The sequence below is a fragment of the Stenella coeruleoalba genome, assembly GCF_951394435.1.
Source record: "Stenella coeruleoalba genome assembly, chromosome: 4".
Lineage (NCBI taxonomy): Eukaryota > Metazoa > Chordata > Mammalia > Artiodactyla > Delphinidae > Stenella > Stenella coeruleoalba.
The window spans coordinates 66,413,793-66,430,338 of NC_137149.1; the positions used below are offsets into that span (position 1 = coordinate 66,413,793).

The 16,546-nt window shown below is 40.3% G+C and overlaps 1 protein-coding gene across 5 annotated transcripts in view; it reads left to right on the forward strand.

The window, feature by feature from the left end:
* Positions 1-16,546, forward strand: part of GRXCR1 (glutaredoxin and cysteine rich domain containing 1) — a gene marked incomplete at its 5' end in the record, with an annotated part of 298,880 nt that overhangs the window by 106,596 nt on the left and 175,738 nt on the right. The window contains one exon of one of the 5 annotated variants that reach the window (XR_013828195.1): positions 14,379-15,049. The exons of the other annotated variants lie outside the window; for them this stretch is intronic. Of the gene's footprint in view, positions 1-14,378; positions 15,050-16,546 lie in introns of those variants that run through there. 5 annotated transcript variants of the gene reach the window in all.

Here is a 16,546-nt window from a genome sequence, read left to right on the forward strand (position 1 = left end):
CTTTGGTGTGTAGGGTTAAGCTGGGATTCACTTTTTGCAAACCATTTTACTAAATAATTCATTGTTTCCCCATGAATTTGTGATGCTATCCTTATCTTATATAAAAGCGTCCCCTCTACATGGTTTATCCCTGAACTTTCTATTGTGTTTTTTTGGTCCATATGATTGTTCTTACGACAATATTTTTTTTTATTATTAGGAGTTAAAAGTATGTATTTATATCTGGCAGCTTGCCCTTCTTTTTTTCATCTTTTTAAAGTTTGGCTTCCTATTAAATAATAAAATTAATTTATTTAATTCTTTAAAAATCCAACTGGAAATGTGATTGGTATTACATTGAATTTATAGAATAATTAGGAATAGTGAATATCTTTGTAATGTTAAGTCATCTTACCTAAGAGAATAAAATGTCTATTTAATTTTGTAAATCAACTAGTATACCCTTTATTAGGGTTTTTACGTTTTCTCCATACCATGTGTTCTTATGTGTTCATGTTGTGTGTCCTTGGTTAAATTCATTACTAGATATTTTATAGCTTTTTTCCTTTTCTTTTTTTTGCTATTGTAATGTTTTCTAGTTGGTTATTGCTGGGGTAAGTTAGTGCTATTGATTTTTTAAGTTGTTATTTTCAGGTAAATTTCTGAACTTTCTTATTTCTAATTGCTTCATTTGGTGATAATTCTGTGGTTTTATTAGGAGATGGTAACATCTAGTGCAAATAGTGATCATTTTTCTCTTTTTCTTAATTATTTTTCTTTCCTTTTAGTATTGGTAGGACTTCTAGTACTGTATCAATCAGTTGTCATTTATTGGGTATGGTTCTATAATTTGGAGGGTATGCTATCTGTGTTTTTCCACTAACTGTAGTGTTTGCTATAAGATTTTGGTATATAAGGTTTACCAGTGAGAGGGAGTTCTCTTCTAGCCTTAGTTTGCTAAGATTTTTGAAAAAGATAAATAGGTCCTGAACTTTATTAAAATCTCTTTGCCTCATTTAAATAATGATATAACTTTTTTCCACTCTACTAATAAGATAAATGGCATTGATGAGTTTCATGGAGTGTAACTAATTTTGCGCTTCTGGGATTAACCTCATTTGAGCATGATGTCAATTTTGGGGTCCTTTTTTTCCAAATGAACTGTTGGATTCAATTAGCTGGCGGTATGACCTTGGGGAAGCCATATGACCCTTCTATGCCTGAATTCCTTATCAGTAACATGGAGATAATAGTCAAGGAGTTGTCTTTGAATTACATATGTTCAGGGCTTAGGCAAGTTCCTGACATAATAAAACCTATGTAAATGCTTATAATATAAATTTTTTTTGCGATCAGTTAAATGAGCTTCTAATTTTCTTTTCTTCTGTACTATCTGATTTTGATAGCAAAATGATACTAACCCCCAAATGAGTTGGGCACCTTTGGACTTTTTCTTTTAATTAATTTTTATAGGAGTATAGTTGCTTTACAATGTTGTGTTAGTTTCTGCTGTATAGCAAAGTGAATCAGCTATATGTATACATATATCCCCCTCTTTTTTGGATTTTCTTCCCATTTAGGTCACTACAGAGCATTGAGTAGAGTTCCTTGTGCTATACAGTAGGTTCTCATTGATTATCGCTTTATACATAGTAGTGTATATATGTTCATCCCGATCTCCCAATTCATCCCACCCCCCTTTTCCCCCCTTGGTATCCAAAGCAAGCACATTTAAATAGTACTTAGTTACCCTCCTGGTTTGAGAGGGTTTTTTTGCCCCTCTTTTTCAAAAAGACAATAATGACTATTGAATATGATGTTAGCTGTGGGTTTGTCATGTATGGCCTTTATTATGTTGAGGTGTGTTTCCTCTGTGCCTACTTTCTGAAGAGTTTTTACCATAAATGGATGTTGAATTTTATCAAAAGCTTTTTCTATTGAGCATCTATTGAGATGATAATTACGGTTTTTATTCTTCAGTTTGTTAATGTGGTATATTACACCGATTGATTTGCGTATATTGAAAAATCCTTGCATTCCTGGGATAAATCCTACTTGATCATGGTGTATGATCCTTTTAATGTACTGTTGGAGTCAGTTTGTTAGCATTTTGTTGAGGATTTTTGCATCTATATTCATGAGTGATATTGGTCTGTAATTTTCTTTTTTTGTAGTATCTTTGTCTGGTTTTGGTATCAGGGTGATGGCCTCATAGAATGAGTTTGGAAGTGTCCCTTCCTCTGCAATTTTTTGGAATAGTTTCAGAGGGATAGGTGTTAACCCTTCTCTAAATGTTTGGTAGAATTCACCTGTGAAGTCATCTGATCCTGGCCTTTTGCTGGTTGAGTGTTTTTAAATTACTGATTCAATTTCAGTCCTGGTAATTGGTATGTTCATATTTTCTATTTCTTCCTGGTTCAGTCTAGGGAGATTGTACCTTTCTAAAAATTTGTCCATTTCTTCTAGGTTGTCCATTTTATTGACATATAGTTGCTCGTAGTAGTCTCTTATGTTCCTTGTATTTCTGTAGTGTCACTTGTAACTTCTCCTTTTTCATTTCTGATTTTATTGATTTGGGCCCTTCCCTTTTTTCTTGATGAGTCTAGCTAAAGATTTATCGATTTTATCTTTTCAAAGAACCAGGCTTTAATTTCATTGATCTTTCCTATTGTTTTCTTAGTCTCTATTTCATTTATTAGAGACAATAATAAATGGGATAGGACAGATGTTTAAACAACATAAACAACCCTTAAACAGGGTACAGACCTATGAGTAGTAAATCTAGAGATCTAATGCACAGTACAGTGAATATAACCAACACTGTTATATTATAATCCTCAAACTTACTAAGAGACTAGATCTTAAGTATTCCAGCCACTAAAAGGAAATGATAATGTTATGTTATAGAAGTGTCATGTTATAGTGTAGCTAATTATTGCTACAATGGCAGTCACATTACAATATATAAATGTGTCAAATTATTGTGCTGTACACCTTAAATTTATACAATCTTGTATGCCAAATATATTTCAATAAAAATATTAGATCTAAAAAAATAAATACAATAAAAATTATTAAAAAACAACAAAGAGAAGAACTAGCTTTGGAAAAACATGGTATCTTTTTAGGTTGGAAGCTAGCAGTCTAGGAGTTTGAGGGAAGAGGGGTTGGAGGAGTAGATTTTCCAGTTCGTCCAGGTAGCTCACATCTACTCACATCTACTCTTCACCCAGCAGAGATTTTGCAATGCTTTCACCAGGGCGACTGGAACTCATGTTGCTGATTTCTATAGTGGAAGGGCAGGCTTTGATCATCCCAGACTACTGTGGAGACATGCGAGAACTGGCCTGGAAGGGTTTCTTCTCTTGCGAGTGGTTTTGGCTCTCATTGGCCCCAGGCTGCAGTTTTCTACGTCTCACACCTACCCAGTAAGAAAAGCATTTTGTCCCCAGGGTTTCATGAGCCTATGCATTTTGTTTGTGCATTAGCTCCTGTAACCCATACTTCTATATTCCTCTCAGACTGTGTAGAGGAACCCAATAGCCCTTGCTCTTTGCCATCTGTTCTGGACTAGGACACCATGATTGTCCTTTCACTTTGGTAATGTGCTGATTTGACTTAGTAGTCCTGACATGCCCAGGGAGCACTGAGACTCAGAGAAAAACTTTTCATCTTTGGCACATTCTCAATGCTGTGACAAAGGACACAGTCTCAGGTGATTGCTCTGCTGGACTTTGACTGGGGGCCTTGTTATTAACTAACTTCAAATGAAATTTTTAAAAAAGGATATTTTTCACAGTGGCATTTGAGAAGTTGTGCTACAGGAAGCAGTACATACTTGTCCTTTCACTTGACAGAGAACACAAAGTACTTCGGATTGTTCATGGCTCCCTCAACGCATTTCAGCAAAAGAAAAGCTGACATTTTAAATTTATTGCCAATCCTAGAGAAGAGCTTACTAAATTCTTCACTCAGCTGAAATGTAGCCACGAAGCTACCATTAATTATACTAGTTATATAAGTAGGCTCTAATCAGTCACTAAATTAAATTAAAACATCCTTCTGAATTTCTTTCATTCTGTTATATTTGGTTTAGACCTGATGGGTATATGTAAAATATTGGTCATCGTCGCCACTAGCAGTTATCAAATGAAAACAATACATTATTTCACAGAGGGTCTTAGACCTTGTGTTGGGGTATGTATGGAAGTGTAAAGCAAGTAGTATAATGCGGCTGCATTTCACATTGGCCTAATCTCTCTCACGTATAGATATTAGAGTTTTATCTCTCATATAATCACCATTACTTTTGACATCAAGGACTCCATTTCCTATTTTGGGTGCTTTATGGTTCTGTTCATCACTGCACAGGGGAATCTGTCCGTCTGAGGCAGTTGAGATTAAGTTTAGCAAAGTCCCAGCTACAAATGAACATCACTTCTGCCTGCAATTGTTAAATGTGAAATTCAATCATTAAATGACTTATTCGCACCAGTGAATACCCTCAGCAGATGACAAGAAGAACAGCTAACCTGCATCCTCAACAAAGATGACATTAAAATATTCTCTTAAACTTACTAACTTAATAGCACAACATGTGTTTATTGAGCATCTTCTAGGTGTCAGGCACTTTTCTACACTCAAGGAAGATACTGCAGGGAACAAGTTAAGTCAAGTTCTTCCCCCATTATTAACAAGGAGACAAAAATTAACAAAGTATGAAGCAAAAATAAGTTCTATAAACATACTAACAGTGTGAGATGTCACTGACTGGGGACCTACTTCTGCTTGGGTGGTAAAGGAAAGGCTTATGCAAAATGACATCTGAGCCAACGCCAGAGTGATATGCAAAGATTTGGAGACAGAGCTTCCCACGCGGAAAGAAGAGCAAATACAGAGGCTCAGAGGCTTGCATTTTCATGAAGAGAGCTAGGGTCAGTGTGGATTGAACTGGGTGATGGAGGGAGAGAGCAGTGTGGAATAAGATTGAAGAGGTGGATAGAAGCCAGTTCATTCAGGGATTTTGAACCCTGACCAAGAGCTTGGATATTATTCTAAGGGTAATGGGAAGCACTTCCCATCCAATAGCAGTCCTGCCATCTATGCCTTTAAAATGTATTCAGAATGTGACCACTGCTCACCATTACACCAACACTTTCACTTATTTCAATCAGGAAAATGGCAGGATCAAATTCAAGTAAAAAAACAAACAGAACTCTGCTGTTTACAGAATGGTACAGAATGGATTGTGGAGAGGAAATTATTTTATGGTCCAGATGGGAGATAAGATTGGCTTGGACTAAGGTGGCAGCAATGAAGATGGTAAAAAATGGACACATTTGGGGTAGATTTTGAAGGGGTAGTTTGACAGGGCTGCTGTTGGATTGGATATGGGACATGAGTGCAAGAAAGGAATAAAAGATAGCTTCTAGGTTTATGGAATGAGCAGTTAGGTGAATGGTGGAACAATTTACTGAGGTGGGAAGATTGGAGGAAGAACACATTTGGGGTGGAGAGAGCCAGAGTTTTGGGTTTTTTAAAAAAATTTTTATTGGGGTATAGTTGATTTACAATGTGTTAATTTTGGGTGTACAGCAAAGTGAAGCAGTTATACATATACATATATCCACTCTTTTTCAGATTTTTTTCCCCATATAAATCATTACAGAGTATTGAGTAGAGTTCCCTGTGCTATACAGTAGGTCCTTATTAGTTATCTATTTTATATATAGTAGTGTGTATATGTCACTCCCAATCTTCCAGTTTATCCCCCACCCCCTGTAACTGTAAGTTTATTTTCTACATCTGTAAAAGAGTTTTGTTCTGAGATACAAATTAAACATTCTGATGGTGTTGTCAAGAAAGCAGTTGGATATACAAGTCTGGACTCCACTGAGTTGAGAGCATATATGTGGTATTTAAAGCCATCTGAATAAATGATATAACCTATGGAGAGACTGCAGATAGGCTGGAGAGGACAGCCTGGATACCAAACCCTCCCTTGGGAACTCCAATATTTAAAAGTTGAGCAGAAAAAGAGAATCTTGCAGAATAAACTGAAAAGGAGCATCCAGTGAGGTAAAAGAGAACAAGAAGAATATTATGATCCAGACCCTAAGAGAGGAAAGTGCTTTAAGAATAAGAGAATAGGCAACTATGCCAAATACTCCTGAGAAGTCATACAAGTGATGACCCAGAAGTCCATTAGGTTTGGTAAGATGGAGAATGTTACTGACTTTGATAATAGTAAGTGGAGGAGAGAATGAAAGGTGAGAAAGAGGTGTTAGCAACTGTAGAGAAATCTCGTGAGTTTGCTGCAAATGGAACATACATTTAAGTGAGGGTTTCTTGTGTGTGCTTGTGCGCACGCGTGTGTGTTTTCCTTTTAAAGGAAGGGAATAGCAGAGCATGTTTGAGAATGATCCAGCAGAAAGAGGTCATGGTTACCAGGGTCTTTGAGAAGGCAGTCAGGAATAGGATTCAGAAGAGCTGGCCTTGGCATTGGCAGGAAGAGTTTGTTCACTGTAACAATAGAGAAGGCAGGGTAGGTAGAGATGCAGGTAGATTTGTTGGAAAACGAATGGAATTTCATTGTGGTCATTTCTTCGTTCTCAATGAAATATGGGACAAGCTGAGAATGAGGAGGGGGAGAAATAGTTTTTGAGTGTTTGTACAAGCCATCACGCTACTGCTTTAAAGATGCCCATCACTGTGGTAGGAGAGAGGAGTTGAGGATACTTCAATTAGAGATGGAAAGATGTGGGTGAGGTTAGGTACATTCCATATGAACCTCCACTGTCAGAAGTCACTGGGAGATGTGCTGTTCTCCCATGATAAAGCTTACAAACTCACTGAAAATAGCATGAGACCTAAACAGAAGTGTGAAGGAAGAAAGTGAAGATTGCTTTAATTCCTCTATCCTTGTGTCTAAACTGCTCAGACCACATATCCCAGGATCCCAGAGTTTTTACAGTTCCTCTCATTCTTTTGTTCCTTGACCTTAAAGCACTTATAGTCTATACAGGGAGACAGACACTAAATAATAAACACACAAAAATATAATTATAACAGCCTGGATAGGAGGGGAGTTTGGGGGAGAATGGATACATGTATATATATGGCCGAGTCACATTGCTGTGCACCTGAAACTATCATAATATTGTTAATCGGCTATACTCCAATATAAGATAAAAAGTTTAAAAAAATGCAAAAAAATATAAGTTGTTCCAAGCATCATGAATGGAAAGAAGGCGTGCCATCAGAGAATCATGGAGCTTTAGAGGAGAGGCTTAATGTGAAGTGATGTTTATATGAGCATGAGAACATTGAGTGGGGCTTGGACAGGCAAAGAGTGAGAGGAAGAAAACTGTAGGCAAAGGTCTTGAAGAAGCAGAGGGCCTGGTGTGTTAAGGAAGAGAAAGAAGCATGGTTTGCTTTAGGCAGATTGAGTGATGGGAGAGTGATGTGCTTGGTGAAGTTGGAAAGGTGAGCAAGGACCCAGGGCTTGATTAGAAGTTGGGCTGTTATTCTAGGTGCAGCGGAGAAACCATTGAAGGGTGTTATGGTGGTGGTAGGGTTCTGACAGGTTCAGATTTATATTTTATAAAGATTAGTCTGAAAAGTAATCTTTTCCGAGAAAAGATTGAGGGGGTAGGGGGCCAGAGTGAAGGAGGTGAGAGACTACTTAGGAGATCACGGAAGGAAGAAAGCCAGAGAGGGTCATGCATTGGACCATGGTACTGGCAATAGAGATTGAGAGAATTGGACACATTCATGACATAATTAAGGGCAGAGTTTTAAACCTGAACCCTATTGACATTTTGAGCTACGTGATTCTTTGTTGGAGCTTCTTGTTCATTGTAGGATATTTAGCAGGATCCCTGGCCTATTCATCTGCCAGTAGCACTCTCTGATCCCCAATCTCCCTCCACCCCTACTGTGAAAACCAAAAATGTCTACAGACAAAGCAGGTATCCCTTTGCCAAATATCCCTTGGAGGGCAAAATCTCCCTGATTGAGAACCAGTATTTTAGAGGGACAATTCATAGGAAAGGATAATGGATTAGATAAGGGATGAGAAGTTCACGAATGACATTCTTTTGAACGAGCAAGTAGATGGATGTGTAGCTTATGGAACTGCAATGACTTGAGGAGGAGAATATTTGGGGTGTGTATATAAATGTCAGGAGTTCATTTTAGGCATATGGTAAATCTAGGTGCTTGGAAGACTTCAAGGGAAGTCAAGGGGAGAGATTTTGGCTGGAGATATGAAGAGCAATGGGGTTGGATGTGATCACTGATGGGGAGAATGCAGATGAGAACCAAAGAGGCTGGGTTCTGAACAGAGAGGAAATCTAATACTTACAAAGAATAGGGGACCATGTTACAGAAGGGGGAAAAAACCTCAGCGTGTTTCGAGAAGTGGGTAGTAAACTGTATTGAATAGTTCTAGTTATACGAGGTTAATAGTTCTAGTTATATCAGGTTTGAAAAGTGTCCATTGGTGTTGTCAAAACTGAAGGTACGGGGCTTCCCTGGTGGCGTAGTGGTTGGGAGTCCGCCTGCCGATGCAGGGGACGCGGGTTCGTGCCCCGGTCCGGGAGGATCCCGCCTGCCGCGGAGCAGCTGGGCCCGTAAGCCATGGCCGCTGAACCTGTGCGTCCGGAGCCTGTGCTCTGCAATGGGAGAGGCCACAACAGTGAGAGGCCCGCGTACCGCAAAAAAAAAAAAAAAAAAAGAATCAATACATGCAAGGCTCCTAGAACAGACCTTGTATACAGGAAGCAATAGATAGATGCTGGTTATATTAGTATTTATTTGGTAGTGATGGGGTTCAGAACATACTGCCCCAAAATATGGCATACTTAATATTTTAACTTGAAAGAATATAAGAAAACTGCACGTCCTGGAAGGACTCTCTGACCTTCCCCTTCTCCCCTGAGCAGGCCATAAAACCCTCTTGTGAGTGGTGCCCTCCCTATACTGGAGGAAACGAATACCCGTATCTCCAAAGATGAGGTACACCAATAGGAATGTGAACACACAGCCTTGCTAAGTTTCTCCCAGTTTATTACCTTAGCTCATCACCCTTTGTCCTATCATATCTTTCCATGACTTCCTTCATCAGACCTCGTATTAAAACGCTCAGGTTTAACCATTTCTTTGGATTTTCATTTCCTTATGAAGGTTCCCATGTCAGGTAAAATTTATATTAAATAAACTTTTATGCTTTTCTCCTATTAATCTGTCTTTGTTCGGCCAATTATAGAGCCCCAGCTGGAGAACCTAGGAGGCTAGTAGGAAAAGGAATCTTTCCTCCCCTACCACAGTAAAGGTGAACGTTGTTTCTTGTGTTTCTTGGACACTTGTGTTTTTCTTTTGCAAATATCCTATTCATGTACTTATTTTCAGAAAGCTCATAGAAAAAGGATTCCCTACAATATTCCTTTAAGATAGTATTGCCGTATTTTATTTTTATTAAGGAAGGAAAAGAGACAGAGTATTGATTGAATCAGACTTAACATTTGAATGAAACTCTTAAAATCTAGAGTGCATTTAAGAAAAACAATAGTGGGAGAGAACACCTTCTTTGGCTTCAGCAATCGATGTGTAGACCAGAGCATGTATTGCTTTTGTAATTTATCAGTAAAAAGAAAGATAATGGAAAAAGCCAAGTTTCGGTGTAATAAGAAACACTACAAACACATTTCATTACAGAGCTCAGAGGACCATGCAATAATTCATATCTTTGAATTACAGAATACATTTTGAGTTTGACATTTTGTGATGAGAACACTGAAATGTTGCAGCTAGTGTGGGGAGAAATGGGCTTAGTGTATAATTAATGGAGACAAGCCATTGCAGAGAACAAAAAAATAAAATTAAATCAAATAAGCATACGTGTCAACTGCTGGGGGGAGGTGGAGTAAAGTGTGAATCATCGTATTTTGGATTAAAATAGCATGCTTTGATAATTGTAGTGGGGGACTTTATATCCATTCTCCTGCGGTGCTAAGCGTCCTCACTGAGTTAAGTAACATTAGCTGTGACATTAAAGCAATCAACAGAATTAGCATGAACCTAGAGCCAGAACATTTAAAGCAGAAAAAAAAAGAGCACAGATCTGTAGGTCTGCAGAATGCTCATGAAAGCTAGCAGGCTCACCAAAGTCTTGTTCTAGTTGGCACAAGTCCACTGGACTCCCAGTGAGCAGGAAAGCCAAGGAATGGGAAAGGGTGCACTAACCCAGATTATTAACGACATTAACAGCAACAGCCAGTGTTGAAGTGTATACTCTGTGCGTGCCCAGTGCAGGGCCCTTCGCATACAGCTCTTCATTTCATCACCACAACCCGTTAGGGAGGGTTTATGATCCCCACAAAAGCCTGTAGCTGTTAAGAGGCATCGCTGATGTTCAAAGCCAGGTCTCTTTCCAAAGCCCATGTTCTTATTCACCTGGAGGTGCTGCCACAGTATCTGTTCCCTAACCCCATTAGTTTTTGCTGTTGTCTACTACTGTCCCAATTTTTCGTTCCTTCATGCATTATATATCAAATAGCAATGAGATTCTTAATAGGCGCCCTGCCCTGTGCTAGATGCTCTCGATACAGCAGGGAAATCAATGCCTGTTTCTTCCATTCATGGAACTTACAGTTGATCAGAGGACACTGAGAATTACTAATCATCATCATCAAACAGCCTTTATTAAGTACCTAGAAAGTGCAGTCTCTGTCATTTTTGCAGCAGTACTTTGGTGTTATCACCTCCACTTTACATATAAGGAAAGGGGCTCAGATACATTTGGCAGTTGGTTCAGTTCAGATTTCAGCCAGCTGTGAAGTGTCTGGTCTGGGATGCCAGCCTTGGCCTTTAGGATGTTCTGTTGCTTCCTCACGACATCACCCTGCCTCATTACTATGCCTCTTGATTCTTCAACGGATTTCTCATCAGGAACATAAGTCCCTGTGCCACCATCTTTTGCATTTTTTGCCTCTACCATCTTGTCACTTTCCCTCTAAGTTACTTCCCTTGTCAGAATCTCCCACAGATAGGATCATTTCTGTACAAAGTAATGTGTTCAAAGTAATGTGCTAATACTGTCTCTAATAGTCTCACCTCCCATGAGAAACACACATGCACATGAACACACACACACACACACACACACACACACACACACACACACTTTAGCCATAGGGGCATATATTAAATGAACTAATATTCAACATGATAATTAAATATTTTCTGGAAAAGTCAGATTATAGTAGCTTTTTGCTTTTCAAGGCACACGTAGTGCAAATTCAAAGCAAGTTTCAGCAGCAACCGCATTAGCTGTATTGCCTCTAAATCAGTCTTCTTTTAGGATGCTTCATAATCTTTGGTAATGTGACACGACTTAGACACATCATCCCAAATCATTTCAATCACTCCTGTAAATGTGTCATAACCATATCCTAGCTCTGGCAAAGTGATAAATTTTCCCTCTACTGTAAACTATCTTCTCTGACTTGTGGGAGTATCTGTCTAAGGAATACATGGGCTATAGGAAGCAGCTCTCTCTTTATATACTGGAAGTTCTTTGAAGAGCATTAAAAGATTTCAACATAGAGTATCTTAATTAAATAAGTAATACAGGTGCCTTCAGGGCTCCTACCTTGGACTGTGATTGATGGATACCCTGTCCAGGTGTCACTACAGTTGCCCTGCTGCTTGCTGTATGGCAAGTTTTCAATCCCTCTGTTAGTCTAAGTTTACTCCTTTTTAGAGTTGAGATAATATCTGTAGTGGCTTTAAAACTGGCCCCAAATTCTATGACATACCTCCCATCAACAGGTTGGGTCTGTGTCCCCTCTCCTTGAAATGCGTGGGCTTGTGACTGCTTGACCAATAGAGTACACTGAGGTGATGCCATGTGACTTCCAAGCCTAGGTCATAAAGGTCCTGCAGCTGCCATCTTGCTCAGGGAACACTTGCTCTTGGAACCTTATGCCTCCATGCCGTAGTCTTATTACCCAGAGTGCACCAAGCACTGCAGTTGACAGTCTCAGATGAGCCCAGCCTTCTAGCCATCTCCACTGAGGCACTAGACATGAAAGCAAGGTCATCTTGGGTCCTCTAGATCAGTCCATCTGGCAGCCAGATAACACCAAGTGACTGTCATCAACATGATGTAGAAATTTCACCTCTCCAAGTCATGACTAAATTTCTTACACACAAAATCATGAAACATAATAAAATTGTCGTTGCTTTAACCCACTATGTTTGGGGTAGTTTGCTGTGCAGCAATAGGTGAGTAAAACACTTACCTCATTCATCGTGAAGGATGTAGCAAGACTCTTAGCTTAGGGCCTGACCTCTGGTAAGCACTCAGTGAATGCTATTTTTATTTCTTGAGCATCTACTATGGTCACAAACACACATAAAGTGTTTTGAGGCATAGGAAAGAAGTGTAAGATATACTTTTTTCTCTTACAATTTTGGGAGTGGCAGTAAGGATGAATACACATGAAAAGATAATGTACATTTTGTTAGAGTAATAAATGCTATAATTGCTGTAAGTGTTTAAAGAAAGGATAGGTAAGTCACTGTGAAGAAAGTGGTTCTTGAAATCTGAGGCCCCCATCTTCAGGAAGAGTAAGGGAATATTTGTTCCAGAGACTTTGCAAGATAATTGATCTGATTTTAATTCACGTTGCATAGATTAAAAGACAAGAGAGGTGATGCATATGTTTTGGTCACCTCCTATTCACCCTGTTGGTGAGGGAGGGATTCCTGCACTAGGGTTATGGGGATGGGAATGGCTGAATACAAGTCACTTGATAGTGGACAGATGAGATTGATAGCAGTTCAATAGTTGCATATATCCACAGTGAGGGGAGGAAGACATTGTATATGGCTATGCAGGGTCACGCAGGTTTGTGCTCAGGAACAGAATGAACAACCAGGGGCTGTGGGGGGCAGGCTTTATAGAATCAGGAGGGTGGAGTGACCCATGGTTTCCAGGAGGGGATGTGACTTGGCTTGAATATTTCTTAGGACTTGGAACTGAAACTCGATACTCAGGGATAAGTATCCTCTGCCTAGGTCCTTTGATGAAAAGTGTTGTCTGGGTAGGCAACCTTACTCACAGAAATAGACTGGAAAGGGAGACTTCCTGTCGGGCCATTGGAGACCCTCCTGGTTTTATCAGTTACATACATAAAAAAGCAGCACGTGATATTGAGCATTCATTTTTGGCCTTAAACTACATTATAATCTGCTCAAGATGGCAAAGCCAATGAAAAGTGCAGCTTGGTTTTGAATCTGAGTGTGTCTGGCCCAAAGTCCTTCATGAGCTCAAAGTCTGTGCACTGGATACAAAGGAAGGAGTGGACAAGTTTATGAATACCACTGAGTGTGTGCTGCCTCTTTCTATGTCATCCTCCTCTATTTCACTGAATTTAGTCTAATCGCGAGGCACCCAATACCCTAAGAATGTTCGTGAGTATCTTATTACAGTTATAAAAGATGTCACCATTGGCAGAAGTGAGGTAAAGTGTACACAGGGGTGTTTTTGCAACTTCCTGGGAGTCAGTAATTATTTCAGAACAAAATAAAATTTAAAAATGCTCAGGGGCCTAAGGTTCCTGGCTTTGGAGATGGTCACTGTAGTCACTATAGGGCAGCAGAGTCATAGTCAAGCTTGCCATCTACATGGGCACTTTTCACTGTTTCTCACCCCGCCTCATGTCCTTAGTCTCTCCATATCAAGCCTAATTCTAGGTAATTATTAAAATCACTCTCTTGCACCCACTTCCAATTCCTTGTCTCTCTTGTTTCGGCTTCCTTGTGTTCATTGGCTAAACTGCAGCCCTGGTTAAATCCAACTCTGCCTCCACTGTGTCTTTACCAGGAAACCTGGATCCTGTGGGAGAAGCACACACAGCCAGGCTGACTGGTGTTTTTTTCTTACATCTTGTATCTTCAGTGCCAAGAATAGTGCCTGACACATAGTAAGCATTTAATATATATGTGTTTAATGAGTGAGTGAATAAAGGGTCATCTCTTGAGGGCTTCAGGCCATCTAGGCAGCCATAAAGATGACTGTATTAAGGACAGTAGACACATTCTCCCCTTCTCTTTATCTTTTATTCTGTTTACAGTGTCTCCCAATTCAGTCTGAGTAGAGCCAGCATTCAACAGGAAACTCTAAAGAGGGCTCTGATATTTATTAGTTCCTGAATGAAGTCTTCTTATATGTCACTCCAAAAAGTGGCATATAAGAAGGAGGAGACATTCATTATAGACATTATCTGATTTGAGGATACCTTCCGCTTAGGTAGAGAATCCAGTTGTGTAAGGGAAATGACAGAAAGCAATGAAGATGCCTCTGTCCAAATATCTTGATTACTTTCTTAAAGCTGAAATCCGAGAGACCTTCAAGGTGGCGGAGGAGTAAGACATGGAGATCACCTTCTTCCCCACAAATACATCAGAAATACATCTGCTGTGGAACAACTCCTACAGAACACCTACTGAACGCTGGCAGAAGACCTCAGACTTCCCTAAAGGCAAGAAACGCCCCACGTACCTGGGTAGGGCAAAAGAAAAAACAGAGACAAAAGAATAGGGATGGGACCTGCACCTCTGGGGGGGAGCTGTGAAGGAGGAAAAGTTTCCACACACTAGGAAGCCCCTTCACTGGCAGAGATGAGGGGTAGCTGGTGGGAAGCTTTGGAGCCATGGAGAGAGCAGCAACAAGGGTGCAGAGGGCAAAGCGGAGAGATTCCCGCACAGAGGATCGGTGCCGACCAGCACTCACCAGCCCGAGAGGCTTGTCTGCTCACCCACCAGGGTGGGTGGGGGCTGAGAGCTGAGGCTTGGGCTTCGGAGGTCAGATCCCAGGGAGAGGACTGGGGTTGGCTGCGTGAACACAGCCTGAAGGGGGCTAGTGCACCACAGCTAGCCAGGAGGGAGTCCAGGAAAAGGTCTAAAACTGCCTAAGAGGCAAGAGACAATTGCTTTGGGGTGAGCGAGGAGAGGGGATTCAAAGTGCCGTCTAAACGAGCTCCAGAAACGGGCGTGAGCCGCGGCTATCAGCGTGGACACAAGAGACGGGCATGAGATGCTAAGGCTGCTGCTACAGCCACCAAGAAGCCTGTGTGCAAGCACAGGTCACTATCAACACCTCCCCTCCCGGGAGCCTGTGCAGCCCACCACTGCCAGGGCACCGTGATCCAAGGACAACTTCCCCAGGAGAACACACGACATGCTTCAGGCTGGTGCAACGTCACAGTGACCTCTGCTACTGCAGGCTTGCCCCGCATCCATACCCCTCCCTCCCCCCCGCCTGAGTGAGCCAGAGTCCCCGAAGCAGCTGCTCCTTTAACCCCGTCCTGTCTGAGCAAAGAACAGACAACCTCAGGCGACCTGCACGCAGAGGCAGGGCCAAATCCAAAGCTGAACCCAGGGAGCTGTGCAAACAAAGAAGAAAAAGGAAAGTCTCTCCCAGCAGCCTCAGGAGCAGTGGATTAAATCTCCACAATCTACTTGATGTACCCTGCATCTCTGGAATACCTGAATAGACAACAAGTCATCCCAAAATTGAGGCAGTGGACTTTGGGAGCAACTGTAGACTTGGGGTTTGCTTTCTGCATCTAATTTGTTTCTAGTTTTATGTTTATTTTAGTTTAGTATTTAGAGTTTATTTATCATTGGTAGTTTCATTTATTGATTTGGTTACTGTCTTCCTTTTTTTAAAAAAAATATATATTTTTTCTTTTTCTCTTTTTGTGACTGTGTATGTGTATGCTTCTTTGTGTGATTTTGTCCATATAGCTTTGCTTTACCATTTGTCCTAGCATTCTGACTGTCCGTTTTTTTTGTTTGTTTGTTTGTTTTATTATAGTTTTTAGCGTTTGTTATCATTGGTGGATTTGTTTTTTGGCTTGGTTGCTCTCTTCTTTCTTCTTTTAAAAATTACTTTTAAATTATTTTTATTTTTAATAATTTTTAATTTTAGTAACTATTTTATTTTATTTATTTATTTTTTCGTTCTGTCTTTTTTTTCTCCCTTTTCTTCTGAGCCGTGTGGCTGACAGGGTCTTGGTGCTCATCTGGGTGTCAGGCCTGAGCCTCTGAGGTGGGAGAGCCAAGTTCAGGACATTGGTCCACCAGAGACCACCCAGCTCCACTTAATATCAAACAGCAAATGGGGATATATGTATATATATAGCTGATTCACTTTGTTTTAAGGCAGAAACTAACAAACCATTGTAAAGCAATTATACTCCAATAAAGATGTTAAAAAAAAAAAAAAAAGGGCGAAAGTTCTCCCAGAGATCTCCATCTAAATGCTAACACCCACCTCCACTCAACGACCAGCAAGCTACAGTGCTGGACACCCTATGATAAACAACTAGCAAGACAGGAACACAACCCCACCCATTAGTAGAGACCCTGCCTAAAATCATAAAAAGGTCACAGACACCCCAAAATACACTACTGGATGTGGTCCTGCCCATCAGAAAGACAATATCCAGTCTTATCCACCAGAACACAGGCACCAGTTCGCTGCACCAGGAAGCCT